Source organism: Schistocerca piceifrons, chromosome 1 (assembly GCF_021461385.2).
Source record: "Schistocerca piceifrons isolate TAMUIC-IGC-003096 chromosome 1, iqSchPice1.1, whole genome shotgun sequence".
Lineage (NCBI taxonomy): Eukaryota > Metazoa > Arthropoda > Insecta > Orthoptera > Acrididae > Schistocerca > Schistocerca piceifrons.
Genome location: NC_060138.1, coordinates 370,717,291 through 370,732,300, shown reverse-complemented (window position 1 = coordinate 370,732,300; position 15,010 = coordinate 370,717,291).

The window sequence follows — 15,010 nt, the reverse complement described above, 5'->3', positions numbered from 1 at the left end:
AGTCTATTGGGGGCTCTGGCTGCTGGAAGAAGCTCGGCCGCAGCCAAATATTTATGCAGCCCCCTCCACTCCGTGTCCGCCCCCCCCCCTCCCCCTCACCCGGTGTTAGCTTAGGACCCGGCAGCGTCCGCGGCCCGTCATTAGCGCCCGTAATTTTTCACGGAACTACAAACATTCGGGACTGGAAAACTTTCTGGAACTCCAGCCCCAAGCCGGTCACAATGAAAAACATAAACACACCGGGCGGCCTCTGGAGAGGACGTTCTCTGCAGGGAAGCGGAACCAGATGACGGTCCAGACGGCGCTTGGAAGTCGTTCTCTGTATGGCTGAAAAATGAAAACAAAAAAAAGATTGTGTCCAATTAGCAAAACATAATCGTTGTTTAACTAAATACGTATTGCGTAAAGAGAAGTAGCAATTTCTACCGATTATAAGCAACTGGGTTACGCTTCCTGATCTTCTTCTTTCTCATTTGAACCTGTCCCCGTCTTCACTGAAGTCATCTGTTCCTCTCGCCTCTCCTTCCTACTGGTTTATAGTATAGTACTTTAATTAATCTCTTCCCTCATTTTGCTGACGTATTGTTCCCATTTTATGCATGCTTGCTCTTTTTTTCATTGCTCTGGTGTTTCTGCAGACATTTGCAACTTCGTTCTTGCAACGTGTAGCTGAAGTCAACTCAGACGAGCACCACTGATCATATCTTTCGTACGACGCCCAGTGACGACGCAAAGCGGTGGATTGCGTCCCATTACAGACAAAATTATTTCTAGACCGGATTTTTACGGCCCACTCGACGGAGCAGTCCGAAATTAGTCTTGTGTGATATATCTTTTATCGATGTGTGTTAGCAGAGAGAGTAAAACACGAAGAATACTCAATTCTCCAGCAGCGGCTTAATAGGGCTCCTGCTTTGCGGTAGCAGTCAGGCGTAGTGGTTGTTCTCCGTGTATTACTGTTCCAGTTAAGACACATCCGATTGAACAAATATCGCACAAGACTAATTTGGGACTGCTCTGTCGAGTGGGTACTTAAAATTCCTTTCTAAAAATCATTTAGTTTGTAATCAAGCCGAAACTTTTCATCGATGTTGAGCGCCGCATGAAAGATGCAATGGGCAGAATTTGTTTGTGCTGCCTCCAGCTACAGACTACCGAGCGAGGTGGCGCAGTGGTTAGCACACTGGACTCGCATTCGGGAGGACGACGGTTCAATCCCGCGTCCGGCCATCCTGATTTAGGTTTTCCGTGATTTTCCTAAATCCCTCCAGGCAAATGCCGGGATGGTTCCTTTGAAAGGGCACGGCCGACTTCCTTTCCCATCCTTCCCTACTCAGATGAGACCGATGACTTCGCTGTTTGGTCTCCTCCCGCAAACAACCCAACCCAACCCAGCTACAGACTGCAAAAACGAAACTGCAAATATCTGCCGAAACACCTGAGAAAATGTGCCCAACGGCTCTAGGAGATACCATGTATATTCTCATAGAATATATATTTATCTCCAAAGATAAGAGTTTGTATATGATCTCATAGGGTACGTCCTTTAACACTCCTTAAAAATTTCATTTCAGCCGACTGTTTAGCCTTTCTTAATGTCAAAGATTCGCCTCTATGTATGCCAATAGGATCAGCCATTACATCATTCAGTATACTGTGTCTAGTGTCACGTACCGTTTGAAACTTCTTTGATTTATTATAGGCGTCATTTTCATATTAAAAACTAATACAGCAATCTAACAGATGATAAAAGACCTCTATTGACTATTCATCTGATACTACCCCCTGCCGAAACATACACTAAAATTGACCAAATAATGAAGCTATCTGACTCCTACTATAAATTTCGGAGGTGGCAAAACTTTCGCAAAGCGCAACGAAGAAAAGGAGAGAGAGAGGGGGCGGGGGGAGTTACTTAGCAGTAACACAGCTGAGATTTAAAGTAGAGTATTATTTACTACAAACATCGTACTACACTGCCTCAAAGTTTGATAAACAGTGGCAGGTAGCCTCAAGCTGTGCCAGACAAATGTGTGACCTAAACCTCCTAGTAATCTGAAGTATGTCTCTGCGTAGTGGAGGAGGTAATTTTCAATGATGCCGTCTCTGCCATAGCATGTCTCAAAGCACTGCATTTACGTTGCGTTACCTGGTGTTCTGAAAAGGTCTTATGGAAGATAACTGCAAGTGCTGTTTACATACACTTCCGGGGAAAAAAAATGCAACACAATCAAGAACAGGGTCATTTTATTGACAAGTGACACGTTGAGTTGTTCATCATTGCAGGACTCTTATGACAACAAATGCAGACTAAATCAAACACATATGTCTCCCTAAAGGATGCCCAAACAATCGCATCAATACACAATGTACCCCCATCTGGCAACGACGTAGGCTTGTATTCACGCATGCAAACGATCATCCTAGCATAGCTGTCCCAAGCATCTTGCGTCTTTCCTGGAAATTCGGGAATGGTTCCTTCAGGCCCTGGAGAACGAGTAAGGTACCGCGTCATCATGTCCTATACGTTTTCAACTGACGAGAGATCTGGTGACGTTGCTGAGCAGGGCAGTTGTTGTACATCACAAAGAGCACTTTGCGTCGCAGCAGCCGTATTTGGATGTGCATTGTCCTACTGAAAAAGTACACATTCCTGTCGAGAAAATGACAGTAGCACTGGGATAACAGCCTGTGCTATGTAACGGCCACTGGTTACTTTATCCTGCAGAAACACCAAATGCAATCAAAAGTTTTACTGATGGTCCTCTACACCACGAAGCTTGTGGTGGAACCTCTGGAATAGAAAGCTCACCCTATAACTCGCGTATAATATCCTTGTCATATACGTGTCGTTCGTCACTCACATACAGACAGAACCCATTCTCATCACTGAAGACAGCAGAGCGCCATTCCGCTCTCCAATCAGCTTTTCCATTACACCACAACAGCCATGCTGGGCGGTATCGTTGAGTCAGTGGTAACCTGTACAGAGAGAGGTACACGTCATCCCAATGCTGCTGCAAGAAGACGTTTCACACTGATCCCTATCAGACAGAATATGTGCAACTTCAGATTTCGTCCCTGTATGACGTTCTGTCGACGACTGCTGCTTGCACAATGTTCGATGTTTCACAGAACGCTGTTGAAAGCAGCGTCACACCATCCATACATTGTGCCCTGCTTGTGCAGATACCTCTATCCAGCTTCCCGCAGTTTCACAATGCGATCCCGTTCCAATGGATGAAACTGTTTTACAGGGGTATGTAGGCCTACTCGTTAGTAGGGCACGCTTGTGCCCTAGAATGAATGTTGCAAATACTGTTCACCTTACATACAGTCCAGTTTCTGCCTGCAAAAACAGAGGGCGCACAAGGAGCCCTCCTGAACGCCATCTGATTCGCGACTGCGACGAATGAATTACTGATACGAGAAATCCTCAGTATGCACTTATTATTCAGTGGTGCCACTGATCACCGTCCTTGAGGGAGATGTATTCATATTGTAGCCCCCTAAACAGATATAAGAATCAATGGAGTACATTTTATGAAGCAAGTCTTAACTTTTCAGAAACAGAGATGTTGGACAGGTGGGGTTGGGTTGTTTGGGGAAGGAGACCAGACAGCGAGGTTATCGGTCTCATCGGATTAGGAAATGACGGGGAAGGAAGTCGGCCGTGCCCTTTCAAAGTAACCATCCCGGCATTTGCCTGTAGTGATTTAGGGAAATCACGGAAAACCTAAATCAGGATGGCCGGACGCGGGATTGAACCGTCGTCCTCCCGAATGCGAGTCCAGTGTGCTAACCACTGCGACACCTCGCTCGGTGGGACAGGTGGTGAAATTCATGAACAAAGAAGTGTAAGATAATAAACTGATGAAGACCAAATGTATGAAAAATGCAATATAATGTTTGAAAACGCAACATACATAAGGTTACTCCTCATGGATAAATGTAAGTATCGCATGCAACCGTTTAACAATCCCACTGAACACCGCAGCACAGAATATTACAAACGATGTTACAAACTTCTAAAGCATAATCTATCTGTAAGTCATTCAGTTTACGGATGATTTACTCAGAAACGGATACCGTTCACCACGTGATCTGATAAGCTCAAAAGCGAGAACAAAGGCATGACATTTCGCACACCTAGTTCGAATTGAAACTGCAGTGTAAAAAGGACACAGTTCTACACGATCTGAAAGAGTGCGTGAGTTATAACTACATAAATACAACACGAATATTTGTCTCTTGCTAAAAGTTGTCAGTTAAATGGGCACATCTCTAAAACACAAAAGGCTCTAAGTCAAGCCTGTTCGATGTGGTGCCAGGAAGAAGAGTACTTCATGCCCCAACAACAAGAGGCGTACCAACTGAAATACGCGCCGAACAGTGCTCTAATTGGCCGGGGCCGGCACCGATGAAAGATTTCACCTGCTACCAAGGGATACATTACGATTTCTATTGCAAAGATTCCCCACTCCTGCATACAGAGAATGTCTAGCGCAAGAATGTCTTTGAGTTGACGAATATTTACGCATGGTGCGAGAGTATGCTTCCAATGACGAAATTTCTGCATCTACATCTGCATGATTACTCTGCAATTCACAGTTAAGTGCATGGCAGAGGGTTTATCGAAAAACATTCAACCTATTTCTCTACCACTCCACCCTCGAAGAACATGCGAGGAAAACCAACACTTAAATCCTTCCGTCCGAACTCTGATTTTTATTATTTTATTATGACGATCATTTCTTCCAATGCAAGTGGCCGCCAACAAAATATTTTCACTCTGAGGAGAAAGTTGGAGGATTAAATTTCATGGGAAGATCCTGACGCAACGAAAGACGCCTTTGTTCTGACGATTGCCACCCTAAGTCACGTATAATATCCGTGCCTCTCTCTCCCCTAGTTCGAGATAAAAGAAAACGAGCTGCCATTCTTTGGACTTTTTCGATGACCTTCGTCAATCCTATCTCGTGCGAATCCCACACTGCCCAATTAACTCTCCAGAACAGGGTGGACAAGCGTGGTGTAAGCAGTCTCTTTAGTAGACCTGTTGCAATTTCTTAGTGTTCTGGCAATAAATTGCAGTCCTTGTGCTTATTTCCGCACAACATTACGCATGCGATCGTTCCAGTTTAAGTTATTCGTAATTATAATCCCTGAGTATTTAAATGAATTTACAGCCTTTAGATGTGCGTGATTCATTGCGTAGCTGAAATTTAGCGCATTTCTTTTACAACGCATGTGCATGACTTCACACTTGTCATTGTTTAGAGTCAATTGCCACTTTTCGCACCGTACAGATGTCTTGTCTAAATCATTTTGTAATTAGTTTTAATCATCTGATGACTTTACAAAACGGTAAATGGAAACGTCTTCTACAAAAAATCTAAGAGGGCTGTTCACATTGTCTCCTAAGTCATTTATACATATCAGGAACACTTCCTTGGCAGACGCCAGATGTTACTTCTGTTTTACTCGATGACTTTCCTCCAATGACTACGAACTATGACCTTCCTGACAGGAAATCGCAAATGCAGACGCACCACTAAGACGATATTACATATGCACGTAATTTTAGTAAACGTCGTTTGCGAGGAACGCTGTCAAAAGCTTTATGGAAATCTAGAAATATGGAATAATTTGACATTCCGTGTCAACAGCACACATTAATTCGTGAGGATAAAGAGCTAGTTGTGTTTCACAGGAACGATATTTTCGGAATCCGTGTTGGCCGTTTGTCAATAAATCGTTTTCTTCGAGTTAATTCAGAATGTTCGAACACAGTATATGTTTCAAAATCCTGATGCAAATCAGCGTTAGTGGTATTGATCTGCAATTCAGCGGATTATGCCTGTTTCCTTTCCTGCTTACTTGTGTGACTTGTACAACTTCCCAGTCTTTAGGTACGGATATTTGGACGAACGAGCAGTTGTCTGGTGACTTCGTAATGTGCCCGTACCACAATCCGGACCACTAAGGAGTCACATGGCTTACAGACAGCTCGCGCCGATGACGGCAGAAGAAGTCGTCAAAAGCTTGAAATTCCTTATAAATATGACGCGGCAGGGACAGTGTCAAGTATTTTATTGTGTTCTCAGAGAAAATTGTAGAAAAGTGAAAAGCCCATCATCTAGCAAGCCCCAGGTCACCACTGTCTTTCAGTTTCTTTCTTTTTTTGTAGAGATAATGAATACCAACAGCTGTACTTTTATACAAATTATAGTAATTACAAAACCAGTTTCGACACTACATTAGTGACACATCCTCAGGCCCCTATGCAAACTGAATGGTGATAGCCAACCCTCGCTGCCTTAAGACAGGTACCATGTATATTCACTGGTCTAATGGATTTCTATTTACACTCCATTGGGAGTGCACATATCGAGTAAATAAAAATTCACGATTTCAGAACATATACATGATACATGTCTTAATCACCGGGGGTTACACATTACTATTCAGTTTGCATAGGGGCTTGAAGATGACATTAACGTAGTATCGAAACTCGTCATGTAATTAATATATTTCATAAAAAGTACGGCAGTTGATTTCCCTTATTTCTACAAGTGTACGACCATCGAAATCCCAGGTCAACTTCAGTGATGGATCATCTAATCCTTTTACTTTGATGCCGCTCAGATACAGCGTTGCTCTTGTTTCGCAGCTTTGCTGTGCAGGTCTACACTTTAACGTCCGACCACTCACCGGCGGGCCCGCGCCGGTAATGTGCTCGTGGCACGCCCGTAGAAATGCAGGGGTGGTGGCGGGGCTGGAGGCGAGAGCGCCCTCTTTTCTAAAACGGCGCCGCGCGTAACGGCCGGGTTCCGCAGCTTGCCCACCCAATCCTGTAACTGCCGGCCATTGAGCGCAACGACCGCCGAAGAAACTGCAATGACTCTGGCCCAAGAGGTTCGCCATTGCTCGGGACCCTTCCCGCGTTTTCCTCCTCATAGCTGCGCTTCACTTTTCGGATTTCCAAATATGTTGGTGGCCATTAAACTGCACCTCTATGAAGGCGTCTTGCAACAAATGTCACTTTGGCATAAGTTGTAGTACTCTTGAGTATACAATGATTAGCATTCAAGTGCCAACTGAACAGGATAGGTAGTAATTGCTATTTACGTTTTGTGTATAGGGTGTCCCAGTATGTTGTGATAAGCTTGGAGGGGTTGTAGAGCGGTGTCTCGATGAACAAATCAAGGATAGGAACCAGTGTCTGGAAAGCTCATATAATGACGCTACGAGTCGTGGAAGTTATAGGTGCCAGCGCCTAACACTAGGCCACCCCTCTGGCAGCAAATGTGATTTTGTACACTGACGGACCATGGGCGGAACGTCTCGCAAAGTTGTTTGTCATTCAGTGAGCGTCACTGATTGCCACGATCGCTAGAGGAAAAGATGGAGAGAGGTGCTGCATAGACAAGTCTTGTCTCCTATGAATGCGACGGTCTGTTGCCTCAGTGGATGATGGTTTAAGACATGGAACTCCGTCCACAATTTATTTTTCTCCTGGAACCCTCTAAAATCTATAAAATTCTCAGGATGCAGGCCTTTCAGCACAGCAGCTAGTTTCATCTTTTCCAATGGCAATTGTGGCAGTTAGACGCTATCACTGTATATAAAACAATATTTCAAGATATTCTGCCTACAGTCTGTCAGATTACAGTCACGTTTGCTGCCAAAAGGGTGGCCTAGTGGCAGGCGCCAGCGCTTACAGCTTCGATGCCCTGTAGCGTCGTTAGATATTTCTGGACACGGGTTCCTATCCTCTATTTGTTCCTCAAGACAACCTCTACAAACGCTCAAAGTCTGTCACATTATTTCTGGGACGCTCTGTATAGGGAAAGATTAAATAGCGGTTTCTCATACAAAGATCGCGACTGAATGTTTCTTTTTCTGAGAAGATCATGTTAAGACTCGTGCAATAACAGGAAAAGTCTACCAGCATGAGTCGGAATTTGACAGAGGAGGAATTGTGGCTGTCGAGACGGCGGTTTATCGTACCACGGCTCTGCTGATGGTGTTGTTCAGAATCCCACGATTGCCATGTACTTACGGAATGGATAGAATCAGGAGAGCCACACTCAATGATAGGCAGAATCTCGACGACACAAGGTAATTAGGACTCGACCAGACAGAAATGCCGTTCCGTCGGATGTGCATGATGGTAAAGGAATATCATAGACTCTGAGTCAGGAAATAGTCTCCTTTGCAGCAAGACAACTACTCACACATGCAGTGTGAGAAGGTCTAGTTCACCATGGTCTGTCAGCGTGACGACGGCTGTTACAGCTTCCCTTGACAGCAAACGGGTGTGGCCAGCAGTAGTGCACCCATTTGACAACACTTGGCAGAGGAGTGGTACCTCGTCGTCTTTTCAGACGACAACGTCCACCATCAGATTGTGTGTGGAGACTCCGAGGAGAGAAAACGTTTTCAACTTGCATTTGTCTTCATATTACGGCCCCTGTACCTGCGGTGATTGTATTGTGTATATTTATAGGTGCAGTAATTTGGACAGCAGGCATTACATATCTCAGGTGTTGAGAGAAGTGCTGTGCTGAGCTATTTCGATTATCCAATTGTTGGTCTGCCCAGCACGTTCTACAGATCTCTCACCAACTGAAACCATCTGGTGATGGGTTCCTGACAGATTGGCTCGCTACAATTCGCCTTCCAATAGGTGTGATGAACTCTTACATGGAGCTGAATCAGAGTAGAATGACGTACGTACAAGGTGTTTGGCGTGTAAGTGCAGATATTGTCATCACTTGTACATTAATATGTACCCACTTTGGTGTGTCAGTTGTCTCTTTACTGCATCTAACAGTCTTCCTGTGAACACGTTACGTAATTTATTATCTAATGTTTTCTGCACACTAGTAACTGCACCAATAGGTGGATTGTGCCTGTCATTATAGACCAACTGCTTTGCCTCCATGCATCCACACTTCAACAGCTGACCTGCTGCCGAGGGAAAAATAAGCATTAATGGCTTGTTCTTGCCACATGTACTTGGAGGTACCAACGAACCTAAAAGCATACTACTCCTAATAGGTACAATTATTAGTCTGCAAATGAAGTAAATAGTGATATAATGTTGTTCAATACAGTGTCCTCAGTCACCAATAATAATATCTCCAGTTTTATTCCTTAGGAATATGTACACACATCAAAAAAAGTTTTGCGTCAGTCCAGTTGTCTGAACTGCTGAAGACAGACGTTGACTGTGGATATCGTATCCCAGGCACTAAACCCACCCGAAGATGTAAACAGCCATACATGAGCAGCGCCTACTAGACGCAGGGGGTCCGACAGCCAATCAGTTTCAGTCATTCCACCAGGAAGTAGGTAACAGCTCGTGTTGTCTGTAGTTCAGCCATGCCTAGATGGTCAATACCGTGATTCGATCGCGTCCGCATTTTTACTTTGTGTCAGGAAGGGCTCTCAACAAGGGAAGTGTTCAAAATGGTTCAAATGGCTCTTAGCACTATGGGACTTAACATCTATGGTCATCAGTCCCCTAGAACTTAGAACTACTTAAACCTAACTAACCTAAGGACATCAGACAACACCCAGTCATCACGAGGCAGAGAAAATCCCTGACCCCACCGAGAATCGAACCCGGGAACCGGGGCGTGGGAAGCGAGAACGCTACCGCACAACCACGAGCTACGGATTAAGGGAAGTGTCCAGGCGTCACAGAGTGAACCAAAGCGATGTTGTTCGGATATGGAGGAGATACAGGGAGACAGGAACTGTCGATGACAAGCCTGGCTCAGGCCGCCCAAGGACTACCACTGCAGTGGATGACAGATAACTACGAGGAGCCCTGACAGCAACGCCACCATCTTAAATAATGCTTTTCAAGCAGCCACAGGACGTCGTGTTGCGACTCAAACTTTGCACAACAGGCTGTATGATGCGCAATATCACTTCCGACGTCCATGGCGAGGTCCAACTTCGCAACGACGACACCATACAGCGCGGTACAGATGGGCCCAAAAACATGCCGAATGGACCACTCAGGATTGGCATCATGTTCTCTTCATCGATGAGTGTCACATATGCCTTCCACCAGACAATCGTCGGAGATGTGTTCGGAGGCAACCCGGTAAGGCTGAACGCCTTAGACAAATTGTCCAGCGAGTGCAGCAAGGTGGAGGTTCCCTGATGTTTTGGGTTGGTTCAGATGGTTCAAATGGCTCTGACGCTATGGGACTTAACATCTGAGGTCATCACTCCCCTAGAACTTAGAACTACTTAAACTAACTAACCTAAGGACATCACACACATCCATGCCTGAGGCAGGATTCGAACCTGCGATTCCAGACTGAAGAGCCTAGAACCGTTCGGCCACACCGGCTGGCTTTGGGTTGGTATTATGAGGGCCCGACGTACGCCGCTGGTTGTTATGAAAGGCGCCGTAACGGCTGTACGATACATAAATGCCATCCTCTGACCGATAGTGCAACCAAATCTTCAGCATATTGGCGAGGCAATCATCTTCATGGACCAGAATTCGCGCCCCCATCGTACACATCTTCCTTCAGGATAACGACATCGCTTGACTAGAGTGGCCAGCATGTTCTCCAGACGTTAACCCTATCGAACAAGCCTGGGATAGATTGAAAAGTGCTGTTTATGGACGACGTGACCCACCAACCACTCTGAGGGATCTACGCGGAATCGCTGTTGAGGAGTGGGACAATCTGGACCAGTAGTGTTTTGATGAACTTGTGGATAGCATGCCACCACGAATACAGGCATGCATCAGTGCAAGAGGACGTGATACTGAGTATTAGACGTACCGATGTGTACAGCAATCTGGACTACCACCCCTGAAGGTCTCATTGTATGGTAGTACAGTATGCAATGTGTGGTTTTCATGAGCAGTAAAAAGGGCGGAAGTGATCTTTATGTTGATCTCTATTCCAATTTTCTGTACAGGTTCCGGAACTCTCGGAACCGAGGTGATGCAAAACTTTTTTTGATGTGTGTATATATCAGTCTGTAACAGGTCGTCCGCTCACATTTTTATTCCTATTTAAATTATGATTTGCGTACATCTAACCTATTACCTTCATTTTCTCTCCCTGATTCACGTAATGTTTGCTTTCCTTGATCAGACTGTTTCGAGTTTAATTACATCATTGATCATGGGTGGCAATACACTTTTATTTCAACTCTACGAGCTTATAAGACATTCTGTACCTTATCACTTTCGGCTCACGAAACGTCGGAATTCGGGGAAGAATCAAGCATTTCCACTGGTCAGGCACGCTAACGACAACTCAGGAGTAGAGGCTCGGACAAGGCAAAAGCGCTCTGCTGGACAGGTGCACTGAGCGTCCAGTTCAGAGAATGTGAAACAGAAGGCTAACCTGGTACAAGGTGTCTGGGCAACTACTTGCAGGGAATTTGGAAATTTGTGGTAAAGTCTTATGGGACCAAACTGCTGAGCTCATCGATCCCTAAACTTACCCACTACTTAATCTATCTTAAACTAACTTTCGATCAGGACAACACATACACCCATGCCCGACGGAGGACTCGAACCTCCGACGGGGGGAGCCGCATGGCGCCTCAGACCAAGCGGCTACCGTACGCGGGAACTACTTGCAGAAACTACCGATTTGTCCTGTTGCTGGACAGCACTCCAAATTCTGATAAATTACCACAGCTGCGCCGGAGAATATTACGACTTCAGATTGTGTGGAAAGAACAATTAGAAAAATACCCAAATTCACAAGAAATCCCCTAATATTTGTCTTGCAGTGACAACGCGGTTTCGCGCATTTCCCGGGTGCGAAAGCATGTTTATGATAGGCGTTCCGGCATCCAAATTTTTGGCGGGAGGCACTGGACTCGTTTCCAGTCCCCTGAATGGAGGAACAGTTAGGCATTTCTGGTGTCTGGCGGAATAAAGTGCTCCGAATGGAAACACAGACACTTCTACGGATTTAAGGAGTGTTTCGTAAGGAGACTTATGAAGACACCACCCTGGACGCTACTCTCAGGACCGCTGTGACTTTGATAAGCAGAGGCAAGTGGTCGCAGTATGATTTAGCAGTTCATCTGGCTTCCCATATAAATATCTCGTGAGAGCGGCTGAGAAGATGACTGCATCCCGCGGCCGCAGTCACAACAGCCTGCACCAGCGCTTGGAGCAGCTCAACATATGGTGACATCACGCATATTCATTGCAGACACAAGAAGCCCGCCCTGCAATGCCATCGATCGACGACAGATGTGTCTGCTATTTGATGAGAGAATGTTTCATTTCTACGCTTTAGCTTCCGCTAGTCGTTTACTGTATCGTGCGCTTCACGCAACTGTTGCATACTTCTTCCTTTTCCCGTCATGTTAAATTCGGGAGAAAGTTTTTATAAAGTAGCACTCATTCTCGGCTTTGAAGTGATGAACAATATCTCTGAGATCACTCTGATGATGATTTCCTTCTTGTTATGTTCATATAGGCGTGTAGTCTATTCATGTTCTCGCGTTTTATTTTTTTATTTTTGTAATTTGAAGAAACAACGGAGCAATTAAATTTCTAGCCCTGACAGTAAACTTCTAATTCAGCCAATATTGTCAGCTATACAATGGTGGCGTCCCTAGTTTGTCTTTATCAATAAACTTCTCTTCGGTTTCTGTTATGAAGTTAATGTCTAAATATATTTTCTATGTAGTATTCGTGAATTAATAAATGTATGCTATTATCAGAGCAAACTTTCACTCATGTATTTACCCCACCATTAAAATTAAATTTCCGACGCCATCCAACCATAAATACTTAAGTATTCTGATGAAATGAGGCTTTAAATAAACGTTTCCTGCATGCGCCACAGTTACACTGATAGTCACGCTCACTGTTTCATGGGGATATGATACGCTATAGCTTTCTTGTGTGCGACGACAGCATTGGCAACTGAATTTATTTACGTATCTACTGAGTTTCTTAGCAAGTTGCCGGTTGTATTTCGGAACATTTCTGGTATATACAGGATGTCCGAGAAGGAATGATTAATACTCAGGAATATGACAGGAACTAGTACGTCTTCATCTTGATACTGTGAAACTAATATGTTCTACTGCAAGCTCTTGGCTTTTCATATTTTGAGAGGTACGGACCTAAACAAGAGAGAAATTTCAAGCAAACGTTAGCTCTAAAGTGCATACCTTAAGAGTTATGAACACTTGTTCATCTTCGCTTTTGTGAAGCATGTTTCTTCTACTGACCAGCACTCATAGCTCATAAGCGCGTTTTAGAACCCAAGTTCGCTGGACATTTTTGCTTCCGATGATCGTCCCTGTCAGATCATTGAATGCTGACTCTTCTTGCCGAGGTGCCCTGTATATAAGAGAGGTAACCATAACATACGACGAAATCTAGAAATTTGCTCTCGTGTTTGAAGTCCTTATCAAGTGGTCAGTTAGAAGCCCTCAGACAAACTTTCAGAGGATGTTCAGCGATACCTTTTGAGAACTTTGGTGTAAGAGACCCATGGTCTATGGCGGTTAGTCATACAGCTACAGCATTTCGTTTGATTTCTGCCTCTAATTAGCTTTGTATCTCCTTACATTGAAAATAGCGCACAACATTGTAAATGCCGACATTATGTTATGTCTGCCGTGCTTTTCATTCACTCGCGGTACCTGCTGATGTTGACAGTAACGCTCTCCTTACGTGTCGCTCTCTAGTTCGCATTCAGTACTGCTCGGTTCTGTCTGAGTTGTGCTTTCCGGCAGCGTTAGTTGTGCGTCGACAGTAATACACTGCAGTTTGACTGATATGACCCTCGTGTATAGGTTCACTAAATGCGATGGAAGGCTGGCACAGCAACGTAAAGTTGACCTGTTCCCACATTGACGGCAACCGCATCGTACTACTTCTGCGTTTCTTTGTTTTGTGCATTGTACGTTTCGGTTATTGCATATTATAAAGTTCTCCACTGTCATGAAGGCATTTTTACAGGAACAGGGGCGATTACGATATCAATTCGAATAAACATAATTTCATTATTCCGCAGTAACGGAAAGCCGGAAGTTGTCGTTACCCGAAAAAAAAAAAAAAAAAAAAAAACGACGCACCATAGAGGAATGGAGGAATTATCCGAATGGGGTGGAAATCGGTAGATATGACGTACATGTACGGACTAAGAAATGTTGTTGTGGACTTCACTCCTGAGACTGGTTTGATGCAGCTCTCCATGCTACTCTATCCTGTGCAAGCTTCTTCATCTCCCAGTATCTACTGCAACCTACATCCTTCTGAATCTGCTTAGTGTATTCATCTCTTGGTGTCCCTCTACGATTTTTACCCTCCACGCTGCCCTCCAATGCTAAACTGGTGATCCCTTGATGACTCAGAACATGTCCTACCAACCGATCCCTTCTTCTAGTCAAGTTGTGCCACAAACTCCTCTTCTCCCCAATTCTGTTCGATACCTCCTTATTACTTATGTTATCCACCCATCTAATCTTCAGCGTTCTTCTGTAGCACCACATTTCGAAAGCTTCTATTCTCTCCTTGTCCAAGCTATTTATCGTCCACGTTTCACTTCCATACATGGCTACACTCCATACAAATACTTTCAGAAACGACTTCCTGACACTTAAATCTATGCTCGATGTTAACAAATTTCTCTTCTTCAGAAACTATTTCCTTGCCATTGCCAGTCTACATTTTATATCCTCTCTACTTCGACCATCATCAGTTATTTTGCTCCCCAAATAGCAAAACTCCTTTACTACTTTAAGTGCCTCATTTCCTAATCTAATTCCCTCAGCATCACCCGACTTAATTCGACTACATTCCATTATCCTCTTTTTGCTTTTGTTGATGTTCAACTTTTATCCTCCTTTAAAGACCTTGTCCATTTCGTTCAACCGCTCTTCCAAGTCCTTTGCTGTCTCTGACAGAATTACAATGTCATCGGCGAACCTCTAAGTTTTTATTTCCTCTCCATGGAGTTTAATACCTACTCCGAATTTTTCT